Raw genomic sequence first — 19,355 nt, 5'->3', positions numbered from 1 at the left:
CTCTCAGAGCACCTTTAGAGCTTCCACATTGTCAAATTTTATTGTCCTTCTCTAATGTTTGTCTTCACTAGATTGTAAGTTCCATGACAGCACAGCTCTTATCTCTGGGTTCTGGAAAATGTATTGTATCTTGATTTGGATGGTGGTTTACCTACATAAAAATAAAAAAAAAACCCACAAAACCCTAAGATTAGTGCACTTTATTCTGTGCAGATTATGACTCAATAAATGAGAACAAAAAAATTAGCCACTTATCTGGAATTTAATCTGCACAATACCAAACCTTGAGGATAAGTTGAACGTTTTGAATTATTAGAAAAGTTCTTCGCTTAATTTAAATATGTATTCCTATAATTTTCATCTGTTGGCCATATATCTATTCTCTGAGCCAACTTTAAATAATTCTATTTCTCTTTTTACAGGATGCTTTTTAAAATATTTGATGAAAGCTTACATGTTCCAGGATAATCTCAACCATTCCTCTCATGACAGTTTTAATTTTTTAATCATCTCAGTCTTTCCCCAGCAGATGTTCTCTAGTTGTTGTTTTTTTTTAATTTTTTAAATGTATATTTATTTTTGAGAGAGACAGAGACAAGAATGCGAGTGGGTTAGGGGCAGAGAGGGAGAGAGGGAGACACAGAATCCTAAGCAGGCTCCAGCCTCCGAGCTGTCAGCACAGAGCCCAATGCGGGGCTCGAACTTGTGAGCTGTGAGATCATGACCTGAGCTGAAGTTGGACACTCAACCGACTGAGCCGCCCAGGCACCCCAAGATGTTCTCTAGTTTATTCATGTCTTTCAAAATATGGTACCTGGAACTGAACACAGCATTCCTAGTATTATCTGACCAATGCAGAGTACAATTTGCCATCACTTCCCTTGAAATGTATATTTTGCTACTATTAAACAGACTAAAACATTTGTATTTCTGTTTAGTATTATCTTTTCTCATATTAAGACTCTTTTTCAACTCCATAAAAATTGCCATTGAACTAGATCCCGTCCATCCATATTTGCATAAGTCATCTTTTAAAACTAATTCAGTCCATTAAATTCTGCTGGCTTTAGGCAATAATGAGTTCCAACTTGTTCCACCCAAAATTACATTCTCTATTTCAGAGGTTTACTATAAAGATTAAATATGATAATGCCTATAAAATATTTTTATAAAATGCATAGTATATGCAAATTTAAAAAAATATTGAGATGATTTTGAAACCTAAGACTTTCATTATTCTGTGTTGTTTAAGAATCTTAAATATAAAAAACACAGGGACAGAGTCCTGTAGCATAACTTCCTTTTGAGTTAATATCCATCAAAACTTTTCGTCTTACTTATTTAATCATTATTAAATAGGAAAATAGCCAAATGCCATATTAAAAATCAAGAAATATTAAGGAACATATATCAATAAGATAGAGGTTGAATAGTTTGTATTTTTTGCATCAACTCCTAACATAACTAACTCCTTAAGCAGTAATCCTATACAGTCTTACTTACAGCTTTATAATACATTTTCATATTTGGTAGATCTTGGCTATGATTGGCCCTATAAATTTCCATACACTATTGAATATGCTATTCTAGTCCTGCATTTGTATAGACACCGACAGTCTGTTTAGGTTTTGACTAGAATTGCTTCAAGTCTATAGATCGTTTGGGAGAGAACTGACAGCTTTAAAATAATGATTTTTCTAGTCCATGACCACAGTATGTCTTTCCATTTATTTAGAGTCTTTTTATTGTCTTTCAGTAAATTTTATAATTTTTCTATAAAGATCTTGCACATCTTCCTATGTACATCATATTTTTGTACTGCACTGCTTTTTTAATAAATACCATTTTCTTTGTTGCCAGTATAAAACCTAACTGATTTCTGTTTATAGATTTTTTAATCTACTAATCTTATAAATGATAATTAATTCAAACAATTTTTTAGATTTTTAAAAATTATCTTACAACATCATGCCAATCCCTTTAACATACACTTTTCTTTGTCCTTCTAGTCTAATTCCTCCCCCTGCCTCCACCCCTTCCCCAGGCTACCACTCTCCTGAGTCTTGTTTTTAATAGTTTATTTAATGTTTTAAAATATTATCATATATATGTATTCCTTTAAAAGAATAGTATAATTTTAATTTCTTTTAACTTTGTAAGAGATATTATATTGTATATAATATTCTGGAATTTATGACCATATTACATTACTTCATTCTTATTGCTGCATAAAGAAAACATAGAATACCTTCTTGATCTTGGTGTAGGCAATGATTTTTAGCAAGACTATATAAAATTAGTATCTTTTTTCATCAAAGAAACTTTTAATATAGTAAAAATAACGTATTACAGAAAGCAAGGACCTGAACAGATATTTGTATGCCAATGTTCATGGCAGCATTATTCAAAATAGCTAGAATGTGGAAAACAACCCAAATAGCTATCAATAGGTGAATGGATAAATAAAATGTGGCCTATACATATGATAGAATATTACTGTACAATATGGATGAGTCTTGAAAACATGGTAAGTGACATAAGCCAAATACAAAAGGAAAAATATTATATGATTCACTCATATGAGGTGAACTTATAAACAAACTCATAATGAAAGAAAGGAGAATAGTGGTTAGGAGAGGCAGAGGGGTGGAGGGAATGGGGAGTTATTGTTTAATGAGTACAGAATTTCAGTCTGAGATAATGAAAAAGTTCTGGAGATGACTGGTGGTGATGCTGGCACAACAGAGTGAATGTGTGGAATGCTACTGAATTGCACACTTAAAAATGGTTGTAATGGGGGTGCCTGGGTGGCTCAGACAGTTAAATGTCTGACTCTTGATCTTGGCTCAGGTCATGATCTCACAGTTTGTGAGTTCGAGCCCTGTGTCTGGCTCTGCACTGACAGCACGGAACCTGCTTGGGATTCTGTCTTTCTTTCTCTGCCCTTCCACCGCTCACTCTCTGTCTCTATGTTTCTCTCAAAATAAATACATAAACCTTTTTTTTAAAAAAATGGTTTTATGTATATTTTAATACAATAAAGAAAATAATATGTTACAAACTAGGAGATAGTATTTATAGCAACTATACCTCAAGAATAGAAAAGAACTAAGAGTGCCTGGGTGGCTCAGTCAGTTAAGTGTTCCATTCTTGATCTTAGCTTGGGTCATTATCTCAGCTCAGGTCATGATCTCATGTTTCATGAGATTAAGCCCCAAGTCAGGTTCTGTGTTGACAGCATGAAAACTGCTTGGGATTCTCTCCTCTTCCCCCGCCTCTGCCCCCCCCTTCTCTCTCTCTGTCTCTCTCTGTCAAAATAAATAAATAAACTAAAAAATATTTTTAAAGAATATAAAAGAACTATAAGGAAAGAAACTACTCAATAGAAAAATGAGCAAAAACCATGGACAGGAAAAACTGTGGCTGATAAACACATGTTTATCATGTTATCATGGCTGATAAACAGATGTTAAACCCCAGCTGTGAAGGGAAAATGCAATTCAAAGCCACAGTGAGATGCCATTTCCCAATCACATTTCACATTCACTTGAATGGCAGATACTAAGTCCAGTAACCTAAGTGTTGGAGAGGATGTGGAATATCTTTTTTACTTACTGCTGGAATATAAATCAGAATAACAACTTCATTTGTTCACAAACCCAACATTTCAACAATTCTATTCTTAAATATTTACCCAAAAGAAACTCAAGCTTTCACTGCAGAGATGTTTATAGTAAAGTCTGTAGCTACATTAGAACAGTAAAAGCTTGGAAAATCCCAAATGTTTACTAAAAGAGAGTAGGTAACTATATTTTTGGCATATTCAAACAGTGTGTTATTTTATGGCAAAGTAAATGAATTATAGTGGCCCTAAAATACAGATGAACCTTTAAAACTTCTTAGGATACATACTTTGTTCATCAATTTTCAGTTCTTCTTATGTAATATATGTAATATATAATGTATATATATTATGTATATATACATATATATGTGTATATGTAATATATATATGTATTACATATATATGTATGTATTACATATATATGTATGTATTACATATATATGTAATATATGTAATATATATCTCTTCTTATGTAATATATGTATTTAATTAGTGACATCTCACACATTTTGGCTTCCTATACTTTTGTTACTGCTCAATTTGAAATATTTTCTTATGTTTATAATTCTTTTAATAATACATTATTTAGATGTATCTTAATTTCCAAACTTAGTTGCTTTTTCTACTTCTTAAAAATTTTATTTTTAGCTTAGCTGCAAATAAAAGTCTGTAGTTGGGGCTCCTGGGTGGCTCGGTCGGTTAAGCGTCCGACTTCAGCTCAGGTCACAATCTCGCGGTCCGCGGTTTCGAGCCCCGCATCGGGCTCTGGGCTGATGGCTTGGAGCCTGGAGCCTGCTTCCGATTCTGTGTCTCCCTTTCTCTCTGCCCCTCCCCCGTTCATGTTGTGTCTCTCTCTGTCTCAAAAATAAATAAACGTTAAAAAAAATAAATAAAATCTGTAGTTTCATTCCTTTAAAATGAGTTGAGATAATTTCTGCAAATGTTTGAAAAGAATGTATATTTTACACTTCTTTTGTGCAGTATCCAATGTACACCCCTTAGGTCAATTACTAACTATTTTCGTTGAAGTCTGTATCTTTACTAATTTTTTGTCTGCTTATTCTTTCAATAATTGAAAAAAAAAATCATTTTGTTGTCTCCCACTATGATTGTGAAGTTCTTTCTTTTGTCCTGTTACTTTTTTCCCCGTATTTATTTTGAGGCTATATTCAGTATATAAAAAGTGAGAATTGTTGCATAGCTTTCTGTATAATTTGGGAAAGTTTTTCACTTAAAGCCTGTTTAACTGATAGCAATACAGCTCTACTAGCTTTCTATTCATGAATGTCTCCATGGCATACTTTGAGTCACACTTTTACTGCTAATATTTCTGTACCTCCAATATTTTAGAGAGATCTTTTGTAAACACCTTTGCCTCTCTCATTTCTTTTATTCTCATTTCTTGCTGTCTTTTGGATTAAATTTTTAAAAATTCAATCCATGTTTCCTTTGGCTAGTTTAGAAGCTATACACAATATTTCTAGTCTTTTAGTGGTTACCATGGAAGTTATTACATGAATTCTTAACTTATCAGTGTTTAAAGTTAGTGCTTTTATTATTCTCCTGGAGAGCTCAAGGACCTTAGGACACTTTAATATCTCACTCTTAGGGTGCCTGAGTGGCTCAGTTGGTTGAGCCTCTGACTTTGGTTCAGGTCATGATCTCACAGTTCATGAGCTCGAGCCCCGCGTCTGTGCAGACAACTCGGAGCCTGGAGCCTGTTTGGAATTCTGTGTCTCCCTCTATCTCTGTCCCTCTCCCACTTGTACTCTGTCTGCTCTCACAAAGATAAATAAACATTAAAAAACATTTAATGTTTTTAAACATTTAACTTTAATATTTCACTCTCAACTTATTTATTGTTGTAATTTATTACCATTGTGAATTTTCAGTTTTAAAAATGTCCACATGCTATTGTAGTTATTGTTTTATATAGTCAAAATTACCTTCTATTTACCTTCATATTTACTACTTTATTTTTCATTATTTTCTGTATATCTGTATATCTGATCTTTTGTCTTTTTTATTTTTTATTTTTAAGTAGACCCCATGCCCAACACAGGGCTTGAACTCACACCCCTGAGATCAAGAGTCTCATGCTCTACTGATTAAGCCAGCCAAGCACCCCACATCTTTCGTTCTCTGTCTGAAGAGTGTCTTTTTAAATGACCATCTCCTTCACAAGGATTTTTTTTAAGGATTTTGACCTGAGCCAAAATCAAGAGTCCAATGCCTAACTGACTGAGCCACCCAGGTGCCCCTGAAGAGGTGTCTTTTAGAAAATTTGTCTTTTCTGTCTGGAATCTTCTAAGAAATCACAAATTTCATAATATGCGTGTATTTACTTTCTTATTTTTACTTTTATAAATGCATTACTTTGGGGGAATGCATTTTTTTTTTAGTTTTTATTTTTTCCTTTATTGGCAACTTTGGATGCATTTTTAGGTTTTGATTCCCAAAGGATATTTTTCACAAATCTTGAAGCTGTACCTCTACCCAGCTTGCCAGCCTTTTTCTTGTGTGTTGTTTCCTTAATTCTATTCATGTGTACTCTGATTCTTTCCAATTCCTGCTTTACTGGATATTCCTTAAGATTAACTTGCTGAGTTGCCAAATAAACCCAAAACAATGAATTTAATGTGTAAGCAGAAACTAAATCTACTTTTGCTTATTCAAGAGGGTCCAACTTTAGCAACAACTCATTTCTAGAAACAGACATTATGGTCTTCAGCATCTCATCCACAGCACCAATGGAATTCTCAATTGTTGATAAATACTCCTGATAAATACTCCTGAATTTCTACTGAGTAGTCTTTGTTAATTTCCTCACCTGCCATTATGACCAGCTTGCTGGCCTTCTATTCCTGTCTCTGGAGAGTGCAGTTTTTAATCTGAAGAATTTGTTTTATATTATGGAAAATTCTTAGCTATTGCTATTTTTGATATTTCCTCTTATCTAATTTTTGCATTTTACTTGTACTAAAATGCTAAAAATGAGCATCCATAAATACACTACCCTGCTTAAGAACCACAAACACTACCATGCTATAGAGTCCAACTTTGTTCTTCCCTGCTCTTGTCCCTTTCCTACTTATTTTTTAGTTTTGCATGACTTTTCAGGTATAAAGGTGATGTCATACTAAGTCTTCTTTGACTCACTAGTCCTAAAATCTAAAATAAGATTTCTAAAGTGAATCTATGTTGTTGAGGATATAGTTCATTTATTTCACTGCTTTATACTATTCCATTGTAGGAATATATCATTCCATTCTCCTGCTGGGTTGTTTTGTGGGCTTTTTTTTTTTTTCCTGTTGTAATCAATCCTGCTATGGATATTTTTATGCAAATTTTCTGGCACATAAATGCAAGGGGTTCTCCAGGCTATGCATTTAGGAGTGAAATTGCCCATGTTGAACTTGAGAAAATTCCAAATCATTTTTCACAGTGATTGAGTCAATACACTATAGCTAGTTATGTGGAAAAGTTCCTGTTGTTTTCTATCTATGCCTATATGCTATTATCAGACTTCTCGTTTGTTTGTTTTTGTTTTTGCTTTTATTTGTTTTGCTTTGCCAATCTAGTAGGTATAAAATGGCATTGTATTGTTGTTTTAATTTGGTTTCCAAGATTACTAATGTGATTAAACTTTTTATCACATACTAATTTGCCATTTGTGTTTCCTCTCTTATGAGATGCATGTTTATGTATTTTGACCATTTATCTGTTGAGTTTTGTGCCTTTTATTGTTGAAAGATTCTATTTTAAATATATACTAATCCTTAATCCTTTGCTGATCATAGCTGTTAAGTATATCTTCTCCCTTGTGTTGCTGCTTGTACTTTTTTCTTTATTTTTTAGGTGGAAGCGATGGAACTAGATAATTTATTTTCCTCACCAGTTATAGCATGACAACAACTTCCTAACATGTGTTATAATTAATTCTCAACTTTTTCTTAAAGAAAGGTTGCTTTACCCCTTCGCCCACCATCATTTTGAAGGTCAGTTTTGTTTCCTTTCCTCTCCAAATGAAATTTTCCACAGAGCTCAAGCAGATCTTTCTTCTGACATCATTTTCAAGTCTGTTAATAACATATAGTAGAGGTAGGGACAGGAAACAGTGTAAGTAGGGGCCACTACTCCTGAGGGCAGAACCAAAGAGTCACCCACTATTTTCAAGGTTGACCTAAACTTCTTTGTCTTGGCTTTAGCAACATTGGCTTTAATATCTGGGGCCAGTATTTTACAACTTTTTGACATTTATGATCTGTTTCACTTTGTCCATAGTTTTGCCTTATCATATGGACACCAAAATGTATGCATTCTTTTGGTTTACAAGTGTTTCTCTTCTGCCAACTCAGGAGTGCCTTGGCAGAGGCATACCTCATACTATGCCACCAATGGCATTCTATTTTAGATCTTCAGAACCTTCTGATTTCAGTTGCTCATGAAGCCTGAAATCTCCAGGAGCATCTAGTCGGACTTACTCTGAGCTAACTATTGCATAGTGTGTGTTTGACCTGAGAAGGTTTACCTCTTGAGGCTGTTACCCGGGAGAGTGCTGATGAGGACCTTAGGCTTCACTGTTCACTCCTTTAAGGATTGAGACTCCCCATCAGTAAATAGCCTGTAGCAATTGATTAGGAGGATGGTGTCCAGAAGGGGTGAGCAATCAGAAGTAGCATGTGCCAGGGAGCAGGAAGGTCACATGTGGCTCTGCAGACAGAGGGGGAACTAGATATCACTACTAAGGAACATGTGAACAAGTTTATTTGATTTCTTTGGATAAATTTAACTTTAAAAAACCTGTTTGGAGGTATAATTGACATAAAGAAAATAATCCATATTTAAAGTATACAATTTGATACAATTTGACTTATGTATTCCTGTGAAAAATTACCACAACTAAGATAATTCATTACCCCCAAATGTTTCCTCCTATAACTTTGCAATTCTCCCTCCTATCCTTTCCTGCACCTCCTTCCACTTCCAGGCAGACACAGATCTATTCTCTGGCATTATGTATTAGTTTGCATTTTGTAAAATTTTATGTAAATGGAATAAAAAGTACATACTCTGCCTTAGGGGGTGGAATTCTAGGTTCTTTCACTCAGCATAATTATTTGAGATTCATCCATATTGTACATATTGATAACTTTTCTTTTTATTACTGAATAGTATTCTACATCAGTATAACAGTTTGTGTATTTATTTGCATATTTATGCATTTGTATTGTTTCCAGAGTTTACCACTTACAAATAAAGCTGCTATTAACATTCAAATACAGGTCTTTCTGTGGACATATGCTTTCGTTAGTCTTGGGCAGATACTTAATAATGGAATGACTGAATCACATGGTAGATGTGTTTAACTTTAGAAGACTGATAAACTGTCAAAGTGATTCCACCATTTTACATTCCCATCAGCAGTGTATGAGAGTTCCAGTTGTTTCCATATTCTTGCCAACACTTAGTATGATTGAATTTTTTATTTTATCTTTTGTAACAGGTGTATAATGACATCTCAATTTGGTTTTAACTTGTAATAACAAATAATAACTGCTAATAATAATAACTGATGATGCTGAGCACTTTTTCACGTCTTATTTTTGCAATCCAGATATCTTCTTTGGTAAAGTGTCTATTCAAATCTTTGCCCATTTAAAAAATTGAATTGTGTTATTTCCTTAGTTTATTGTATTTATTTACTGATGTATAGTTGACACACAATGTTAATTAGTTTCAGGTGTACAACATAGTGATTCAACAGCTCCCTATGTTGGACTGTGTTCACCACAATTGTAGCTACCATCTGTCACTGTATAACGTGGTTACAGTACCATTGATTATATTCTCTATGTTGTGCCTTTCATCCCTGTGACTTATTCATTCACTTCATAACTGGAAGCCTGTACCTCCCATTCCCCTTCACCCATTTTTTCCATCTCTTATGCCCCTCCTCTCTGGAAACCACCAGTTTGTTTTCTGTATTTATGGATCTATTTCTGCTTTTTTTTTTGTTCATTTGTTTTGTTTTCTTAGATTCCACATATAACTGAAATCATATGGTATCTGGCTTTCTCTGTCTGACTTATTTCACTTAGCATAATACCCTCTTGGTCCAGCCGTGTTGTCATAAATGGCAAGATCTCATTCTTACACAACTGAGTAATGTTCTATTATATATATATATATATATATATATATATATATATATATAATATATATCCATCTTTTTTATAATATATAATATATTTATATATATTATAATTATATATATATATATATATTTAATTAATTAATATATGTCACATCATAGACCCTTAGGTTGCTTCCATATCTTGGCTAATGTAAATAATACACCCCCAATATATGTTGTTTTCTCATAATTGAATCTTGAGAGTTATTTATAAATATGTTATAGATACAAGTCCTTTATCAAGTGGATGATTTGCAAATATTTTCTCCCAGTCTATGGCTTGTCTTTATTCTCTTTCATAAAGTAGAAGTTTTAACTTTGAGAAAACCCAATTTATTATTTTGTTCTTTTAATGCATCAATATTTTGGTGTTGTATCTACAACATGAATTTTAATGTCAAATTTTCCAATGTTTCTTTTATGGCTAAGACTTTTTGTGTTTGGTTTAAGATATAATTCCAAGTCTGATGTCATAAATATGTCACCTTATATTTTTGTTAAAAGTTTTAAAGCTTTTAATTTTTTATTGATATGGAATTGTTTTTTATATATGTTGCAGGTAAGGAACCCATTTCATTTTTTTCTAAATGAATACTCACTTGACCAAGAATAATTTATTAAATAATCCATCCTGTCCCTATTGCATCAATTAGATAAACTCAGTTATGCTGTAGTAACAAATAATCCAAAAATGCCTATGACATAACATAGTAATAGTCTATTTCTCAGCTCATGCTATATGTGTGAGACAAGTCAACTTGGACCCTGCTCATCATAGTCACTCCCTGTTGCCAATGTTGATGGAAGCTCTGTTCTGATATATGCTTCTAGAATTACTTTGAAAGAGGAAGAGAAACACAAATTAGTGACTGGCTTTTCAAGCTTTTTCAAGGAAGTAACATACTTGTTCTCACATTTTTGACCAATGTAAGTCACAAATTCACACCTACCATCAAAGAGAAGGGGAAACTGCAATCCTTTCATGTACCTAGAAGGAAAAAACAAGGAAATATAATTAATAATATAATATTAATAAATAAATAAATAGTATTAATAACTGTATTAATGATGTATCTACAAAGGTACCTATGTAATATATCTATTTTCATATGTATGTGGATTTGCTTCTGAGCTTTTTATTGATCATTTTTTCTATTTTTTTCTAACTTGAATTCTACTGCAATTCTTAATTACTATCGCTTTGTAGGTTTTGGCATCTGCTAAGACAACAAGTCTCTTCAGAACAGACTAAAGGTAAGAAATAAGGACAAATAAAACTTAACAAAGATGAAAGGGTTAAAGTTCTAGGGAATACAGCATGAGTTAGGAGTCATGAGTTTCTTGTGGTGACTAAACTAACCAGGGATAAAGGGCATAATGAGATGGCATCAAAGCATATAGGGTAGGAGATGTTCTAAAGTGATTTTTATTCAGGAGTATAACTTCCTTGAGAATAGAATCTGTGCCTGATTTATCTTTTTACCACTGATGGCTTACCCTCCCCCAGTCAACAAAGGACTTGACACTTTATAGGTGCTCAATAAATAAATATTTATTGAGTGAATTTTTGAATGAATAGTTCATGTTATATAAACTCATAGTAACAAAGAACACCTTGCTCATGGATATTCACTCCTCTTCTACTTTTTGTCACTATCTCAGAGAAAACGAGAATGTATATTGGTGCAACCATTGTGGAAAACAGTATGGAAGTTCCTAAAAAATTAAAAATAGAACTACCATATAACCCAATAATCCCAATGCTGGGTATATTTACACAAAGAATATAAAAACATTAATTTAAAAAGATATGTGCATCCCTATGTTTATTGGAGTATTATTTACAAAAGCCAAGATATGAAAACAACTTAAGTATCCATTGATAGATGAATGGATGAGGAAGATATGTAATGGAATATTACTCAGCCATAAAAAAGAATTAAATCTTGCCATTTGTGGCAACATGGGTGAACCTAGAGGGTATTCTGCTAAGTGAAATAAGTCAGACAGAGAAAGACAAATACCTTATTATTTCACTTATATGTGGAATCTAAGAAACAAAACAAAACGAACAGAAACGGAAATACAAAGAAAAAACTGGTGGTTGCCATGGGGGGTTGAATGAAATAGGTGAAGAGGATTAAGAGGCACAAACTTCCAGTTATAGTATAAAAAAAATCTGCAAAGTAACATGGACTTTAGAATTTGGCCCTTTGACCAGCAGTCCAACAATGCTACACCCCCTTAGGTAGCCAAATAATCCTTGGGGGACCTGCTAGACAATCCTGTGGTATGACATTGAAAGAATATGTGGTCTCCTTTTTGCTTTATTTTAAGCTTTGGAAAAATTCCATAATAATAGTGTAACCATAATGGTATATACTGCAAAAATATGTAAGAAGATGTCATGAGAAAAGAATATTTTCTCTTGTGCAACAGTGTTATGCTCAATTGATACCAAGGTTTACACTCTTCAGGCAGAGATGGGCTTTTTCTCCTTAATCCTCGGAAGATCAGAGTTATGGGGAAGGTTTTGTGAAAGATATGATGCTGTATCTGACTCATAAAGTGGAGATTGAAATAAAGAATGTGACATTAGAATAAAATAAAATAATGTGGGTCGCTATTAGCTAAAATGTGGGGTTTTGTTTAATTTTGTCTTAGCTGTCTCTTAAGACAACAGATCAGATTTTAAATTTTTTTTTTTCAACGTTTATTTCTTTTTGGGACAGAGAGAGACAGAGCATGAACGGGGGAGGGGCAGAGAGAGAGGGAGACACAGAATCGGAAACAGGCTCCAGGCTCTGAGCCATCAGCCCAGAGCCCGACGCGGGGCTCGAACTCACGGACCGCGAGATCGTGACCTGGCTGAAGTCGGACGCTCAACCGACTGCACCACCCAGGCGCCCCACAGATCAGATTTTAATAAAGAAAAGAACAAAAAGAGAAGAGGGCTGTGAGAGTCAAAGAACAAAAGAGAATTTAAAAAAAAATGTAATTAAAATCACATCTGCCTGAAGGGGCTCAGGAGATAACATTCATTCATTCATTCATTCAAGGCCATATTCCCATTCTGGCAGAGTGTCTCAGGCCTGGAGATGCTACAGAGGACAGTTCAATTAGTTATCATGCACCATGCTGTCCACCACTCACACTCACATTGCTATATAGTTTTAATAGAGATGCTTGAATTTGTTCTGAACTAAGAAATGTCATCTTAGTTACATTTGTGAACAAAGGCAGGAGTCAAACATCCCTCAGGAGTTTAAGCTTGGTGGATAGAACTTGCTGGTAATATTGTGGGAAAGGCACTAAATTTGGTGTATGAAGAACTGTATGCAAAGGTGACTTAGTTAGCAGTGATGGAATTGGGCAAGGCATGTAAGTTTTCAGGGTCTTATTCTCCTCATCTGCAAAATGGAGCAGTAATACCTATATCATGGAGTTGCAGTAAGAATTAGATTAAAGAAGGTATCTTAGTCTGTTGGGGTTGCTATATTAAAATGGCACAGACTAAGTGGCTTATTAACAACAAGAATTTACTTCTCATAGTTCTGAAGGCCAAAGTCCAAGACCAGACTGCCATCATGGTCAGGTGAGAGCCCTCTTCCAGGCACAGACTTCTCATTGTATCCTGTATTCAGAGAAGGGGCTAGGGAACTCTTTGGCCCTCTTTTATTATAAGAGCACTCAATCCCATTCATATACTTAGAGCCTCCCATAGGCCCCACCTCCTAATACCATCACTTTGAGATTAGATTTCTAACATACTAATTTTGAGAGAAAGCATACATTTGGACCATAGCAGAAGGTATATGAAAGTACTTTGTTAATAATTAATGTAAAGGGAAATCTGGTTTTCTTGATCTTGCCCTTTGCTGGCCAGGAAGTTTCCAGTAACCTCATGAATTGGCTTTTTCTTTGACCTATATTCCAGAGCACAGTGATTGAAGCGTAAAATAACCTGCCATTTTCAAGCACAAGTCCTCTAGCTATGCTCTATATGGCCTTTTATTTTAACTATCATTAAGAAGTTCCTAAAAAAAAAAAGTTCCAAGCATTCTTCAGGAAGAGGCTGGAACAGATTCCTGCCTGTACCTATAACTGTTTTGTTTTATTTTATTTTATTTTACTTTTTGAGGATAGGCCCAACACATCTGGACTATGGTGGGATGTTTAGAGACATCATTTTTTGAAAGTCTTGACAGGAGGATTTGGAGCACATGTTGCATGCCCTGTCACTTTTTACTTCCATCTGGTAAACAGAAGCCTAGTTGGGACTCACAAGGGAGAATGATTTATGCATTTTAGTGGAGACCCCATTTATAACATTCATAAAGCAAGATAAAGTCAGTGGGTTATTTTATTTATTTAAATACTTCTACTCTGCCTCATTCCACAAAAGATTTGAGGGAGTTAGGTAGGAGAGTTGATTGAGAGCTAGTATATTACTTAACAAGCTGTCAAAATTATACTGAAATTAGCTCTAAGTGTTGATTTAGTTGTATTCTTTGTAGAATTTATATAAGACAATATATGTTACAGTGGCTATGTCTATACAGACAAAATTACATGAAAAATATGTGTGCAATTCAAGATGCTAAGGACAATTCTTTCAGTTTCAATAGCATTGACAGCATTGACATATAAATATACGCATATGTGTATGTATATATATAAAATATCACATATATATATATATATACATATATATATATATATATATATATGATTTTTCTTGAATTACCTGAATTTCATGGTTTCCTAGTTACTGTGCTCAGTATTAGTGGTTCATTGACAGAAAACTTGCAGAAACACTTTGTCAGGCAATTTTTTCAGGGATACTGCATCAGCACAAAACTGAATTATGAGGTCTGTCAGTCAGTAAATGCTTGACCAGAACTTCTGATTTCTTTGCTGTCATGTATTTCTTAGGCAGATACCATTGATGAATCAGTACATTCTGTTTCATGTATATAAAACCAGTCTGATGTCACATCTTATTGTGTATATACATTTATCCTTTGTTCTGAGTAGGTTACTACATCTGCCCTTGTTCATGAAAGCCAGGAATCCTTTTTCACTTTGTGGATATTTTATCATCTCCAGGACTAAGTTTAATCAGAGAACAGTAATATTGGGGGAAAAATTGATTAAGGCCAGATCTTTCTTACTTCTCATTATTTTAAAAGAAACTGAATTTGGAACAGGCAGACAAAGTGGTCATTCATTAAATACTTTCCAGGAAGTAAAACATATTTAAAGTTAATTCCCCAATATTTGAGGTATATATAACGTGTTAATCCCTACCTGTACTTGTATTTTTTATACTTTCATTCTCTCCCTGCCATTATTAAGTGCAGCATAAAAATCTTTACTTTTAAAAAAATTAACTAAACCCATTTAAATAAATTTATTTTGAGAGAATCCCATTGGGAACTTAAAATGACTGGGTCATTCTTGAGTGTTTAGGCATTCATCTTTATGCCAAATATTCATGAGCTTCTACTATGCATGAGATGCTTTGATAAGTCAGAGGATTTAGCAGAGAACCAAATAGACCTGTTCCCTGCCTTTATGATCTTTACAGTTTAGACAGAGAGAAAAACAGTAAACAACTAACCACAAAAATAGGCATGTATTAAGAAAATGAGATAAGTACAATGAAGGAAAAAATACAGATTTCTATGATTGAAAATAAAAGGAGCACCTAATTTAGATTGAGAGAACAGGAAAAGCTTCTTTGGAAATTACAATTGAATGGGTAAAATACTGGAAGGGTTGATTGAAGGTGTCTAAGAAATGAGAGATTCTCAGTATGTCTGGAGAATTAGTGATGGAAGGAGCGAGTGGAACAAGGCAAAACCAAGAGGTAGATTCAGGTCAATTCATAGGCAACTGAGGGCTATGCTACAGTTTTAAAATTTGATCTTAAATGCATTGGAAGTCATCGAAGGGTTTTAAAGAGACCTAAAAAAATATATGATTTGTATTTTTAAAAGATTCTCTGACTTCTGGTTGTGTGGAGAATAGACTGCAAAAGAACAAAGGTGAAGAGAGATGGGGTTTTTCAGTGAGGGATATCTGTTAGAAGATTACTGCATATGGCTAGGTGAGAGATGATGGTAATTTGCATCAGATTAATGGCAGTCAGTGGAGACAAAGTGAAGTGGGGCATATATTATGAGGGCAGTAAAATTGGCCATGGGATGGGTTGGATGAGCCAACGAAATGGAGTGAGTTATTAAGCATGGCTTCCATTTTCCTTCATGAGCAACCAGGTGGATGGAGGCACACGGATGCACAGAAATGGAGAAGAGTGAAACAGGAGCAGATTTCACAAAACTGAGAATTAAAAACCTGAAGTTAGGGATCATTATTCTAGAAATATTGGGAAGAAAGGTATAATGAAAGATAGACATTTGGAGTAGCAGAGGAGAAATCTTGAAGATGACAGTACCTTTAGTGAAAGTTCAACAGGGATAGACCTTGAGTGATAGTCCTCATACTTAAGGGGAACAGTGGGCCTTGGTGCTTCAGTAAGAGCCTCAGAAGCAGACACAAGGACTCTTGATTACTGACAACTTGTTTGCCTTTGAACAAATCACAATAGGTTATATGGGCCTCTACTCATTCATCTGTTCAATGAAGATGCTGGGTGAGATAAGGTACATTTTTATTCCAGAATTACATGATTTTATGCAGTGGGAGACAGCAGGAGTTTGTGAGTCACAGAGTTCAATTTCTAGGTCTATAACATGGGACTAATATTAATGATGTAGCAGATTAACGTGCCTTGCATATAGAAATGCCTTTCTTCCTTTCTTTACTTTTGATGCCAATCAGTAGTTCTTATTACTTTTGGAAATTAGTCATACACTTTATTTTCTAAAATTCGAGAGACAAACTTGGAGTAGAAGCCCAGCATCTGTACATGTTTACGTGCTTTATTATCATCATGTGATTCTACTTGTCTGAGGATCTGATTTCTCATTTGTAAAATGAAGTGGCAATTTTTAACTTATAAGGTTGCTATAAGATTTGAATGAAATAATGTATTCCACGGACCTAGCAAACTATATGGAACATTGTAGAGTCAAAAGATTTGATTCTCTTTTCCTTTATTCCTTAAGTAAAAAAAAAATACTGGGGCACCTAGATGGCTCAGTTGGTTAAGCTTCTGACTTCAACTCAGGTCATGATCTTGTGGTTCATGAGTTCAAGTCCTGTGTCAGGCTCTGTGCTGACAGCTCAGAGCCTGGAGCCTGCTTCAGATTCTGCGTCTCCCTCTCTCTCTCTACCCCTCCCCTGCTCTCATTCTGTCTCTCTCTCTCTCAAAAATAAATAAACATTAAAAAAATATTTGAACTATATTCCTCTCTATAGACTTCATTTCAAGACAAAAACAGAAATTAGGTAAGTAATCTTTAGGCCAGAACTACTTTGTATAGTTACTGGATAAGTGACATTTCATATTTATACCTATATTCAATGGTTACTGAATATTTAGGCAGAGTCAGTAAGTGTGTTAATGCTTTACTGTAACCAGGGAAAGTCAGACTTTCTCATTGGGAAGGGAAAACAGCTCCAAGAACAATGAAAAGCTTCTCTAACTGACATCTGTCTAAGCTTAGTGATATATGTTGTTTAATGCCAATGGAAGTCCAATTTGTATTTTAGTGGCAATATGATCTTTAAAATAGGTAAGAAGATTCTGGAGTGCTGTGTATGTAAAAGAAAACACCACACATATTCCCTTTGACTTTAAGAGTGCAGCAAGCCTGATTTGGGAGCCCTTAAAATCAGTGAGTTACTCAATCTTCTCTCAGAGGAGCACTTTTCAGTAGCATCCAATTTCCTACCTCTCAGACCTGAGGTTGTCTTAAGTGAATTGCTGAAGAGAAGACAAAAGGTCCATCCCATAACATTCTTAGCATACAGAGGCCAGGTTAAATGGGATTCCTAGCACTTTTGTGTTTCAAACACTGGCTTAGGTCACAGGTGGCTGTAATTGTGTCTGGCAAGGCTAAGAGCATCTTGAAATCTTGGCCAACCTGCTTTCTTCACCCAGCCTTTAAAATCCAAGAATTAGGAGGTTCAAAGAATACAAGCTTAAGGTTTTATCACCTTAGGCCCTGAATATTAAAATAAACCCTAATTCCTATCTCTCCCTCTAATCTCTCTGCCACCAATTTCTCTCTCCTTCAGTTTTCTGTCTCTAATTCTGACTTCTCTCAGATTAATCTTCCTAAAATAGCTCTTGAATGAAGTCTCACCTCATCTTAAAACTTTTCATTCTCTATTAAACAAAGTGTAAACTCTATAAGGTGGCAAAATCTGACCCTTAGCTAGCTGCCTAGATTTTTCTTTCTCATTATAATCCTTCGTGAACCTGACATACAAGGCATATGTAATATCTTGAGATCTTGCCAAATCTCAGAGGTACTGCCAGAAGCAGGATATATATCCTGTTTAGTTTTGAAATTCAGAAAATTTTCCCTTATTTCTCCTTCCCTAGCACATGGGAATCCTTATATTTTATGCCAAAAAAATTGCTTTCATGTTATCTTCAAGGTATTCTAACTATGCTCATGCACCCCTTTCCCTAAATATTATTTTGAAACAAAAACCAGTCATCCTTATAAGATCTTTCTACTTTCTCCCCCAACTTACAGGCATAAAGGTCTCATCAACTTTCCTGAAACTAAATTAAAGTACAAAAGGCAGGGAGAAAAAAAAACCTATGAAGTGATTTTCATTGAAATAGTTCAGAGATAAAGAAACTGAGAACAATGAGCAACTTGGCCAAATGTACACACCTATTTAATGGTGAAACCAGTATCTAAAGGCAGGTCTACCTGCCTTTATAGCATAGTCTTTTGAGTGGTATATACAGGCCCCTGTCATGTCCCCCTGAATGCCTACAAGGAACAGAAATGTGACTCTAAAATTTTGTTTTCTGGAAGCTGAAGGTTAAAGTTTTTTAGTTTACTGCAAAAGGAAAAAGGATGGTAGCTAACACTGACTGGCAGTGTTCTAATTTTAACTTGTGAAAGTGAATACTCAAAATATTGAGAGGTTGATAGCTCATTACGTATGCTCTAAGGCTGTACCAGAGAAAAACATGGGTGTTAGTTAGAGAGAAATGGGGCTCTTGAGTACTGGCAATAACTGAGTACATGCTGAGGTAATTCAAATGCATAATCAAGTGGAGTAGCAGGCCAAGAAAGTCCAAATACCAGTTAGAACTTACATATGTTGGACTAACTTAGGAATGCTTGGTCTAATAGCTTCAAGGAAAGCATAGACTGAGTCAGGAACATGAGTATGAAGCGTGCCAGAGAGACCTTATTCAATTAAGGAAAAATTGGCAAAATTAGCAATCATATACTAAGATATAAAGGAACAAGGAGTTGAGTAATCCTACATGATTGTCAGGTCAAAAAAAAAAAAGTGATGAAGTAACAATTGAATTTGTTAGGTATGTATTTTATCAACCATATTTATAGACCATTGTTGTTTTTATTTCTTAAG

At 34.5% G+C, this 19,355-nt stretch overlaps 1 long non-coding RNA gene and 1 pseudogene across 1 annotated transcript in view; one reads left to right on the top strand and one right to left on the bottom strand.

Moving 5' to 3' along the window:
- Positions 1-6,023: 6,023 nt before the first annotated feature.
- LOC123600003 lies at positions 6,024-6,462 on the bottom strand (annotated as a pseudogene).
- Positions 6,463-11,023: 4,561 nt separating this feature from the next.
- Positions 11,024-19,355, top strand: part of LOC123600002 — a 104,923-nt gene continuing 96,591 nt past the window's right edge. Inside the window, exon 1 of the long non-coding RNA XR_006713412.1 lies at positions 11,024-11,075. This is a non-coding gene — a long non-coding RNA (uncharacterized LOC123600002). The remainder of the gene's footprint in view (positions 11,076-19,355) is intronic.

Source organism: Leopardus geoffroyi, chromosome C1 (assembly GCF_018350155.1).
Source record: "Leopardus geoffroyi isolate Oge1 chromosome C1, O.geoffroyi_Oge1_pat1.0, whole genome shotgun sequence".
NCBI classification, from domain to species: Eukaryota; Metazoa; Chordata; class Mammalia; order Carnivora; family Felidae; genus Leopardus; species Leopardus geoffroyi.
Note: the sequence above shows the minus strand (reverse complement) of the source record. Positions and strands in the feature narration are given on the sequence as shown.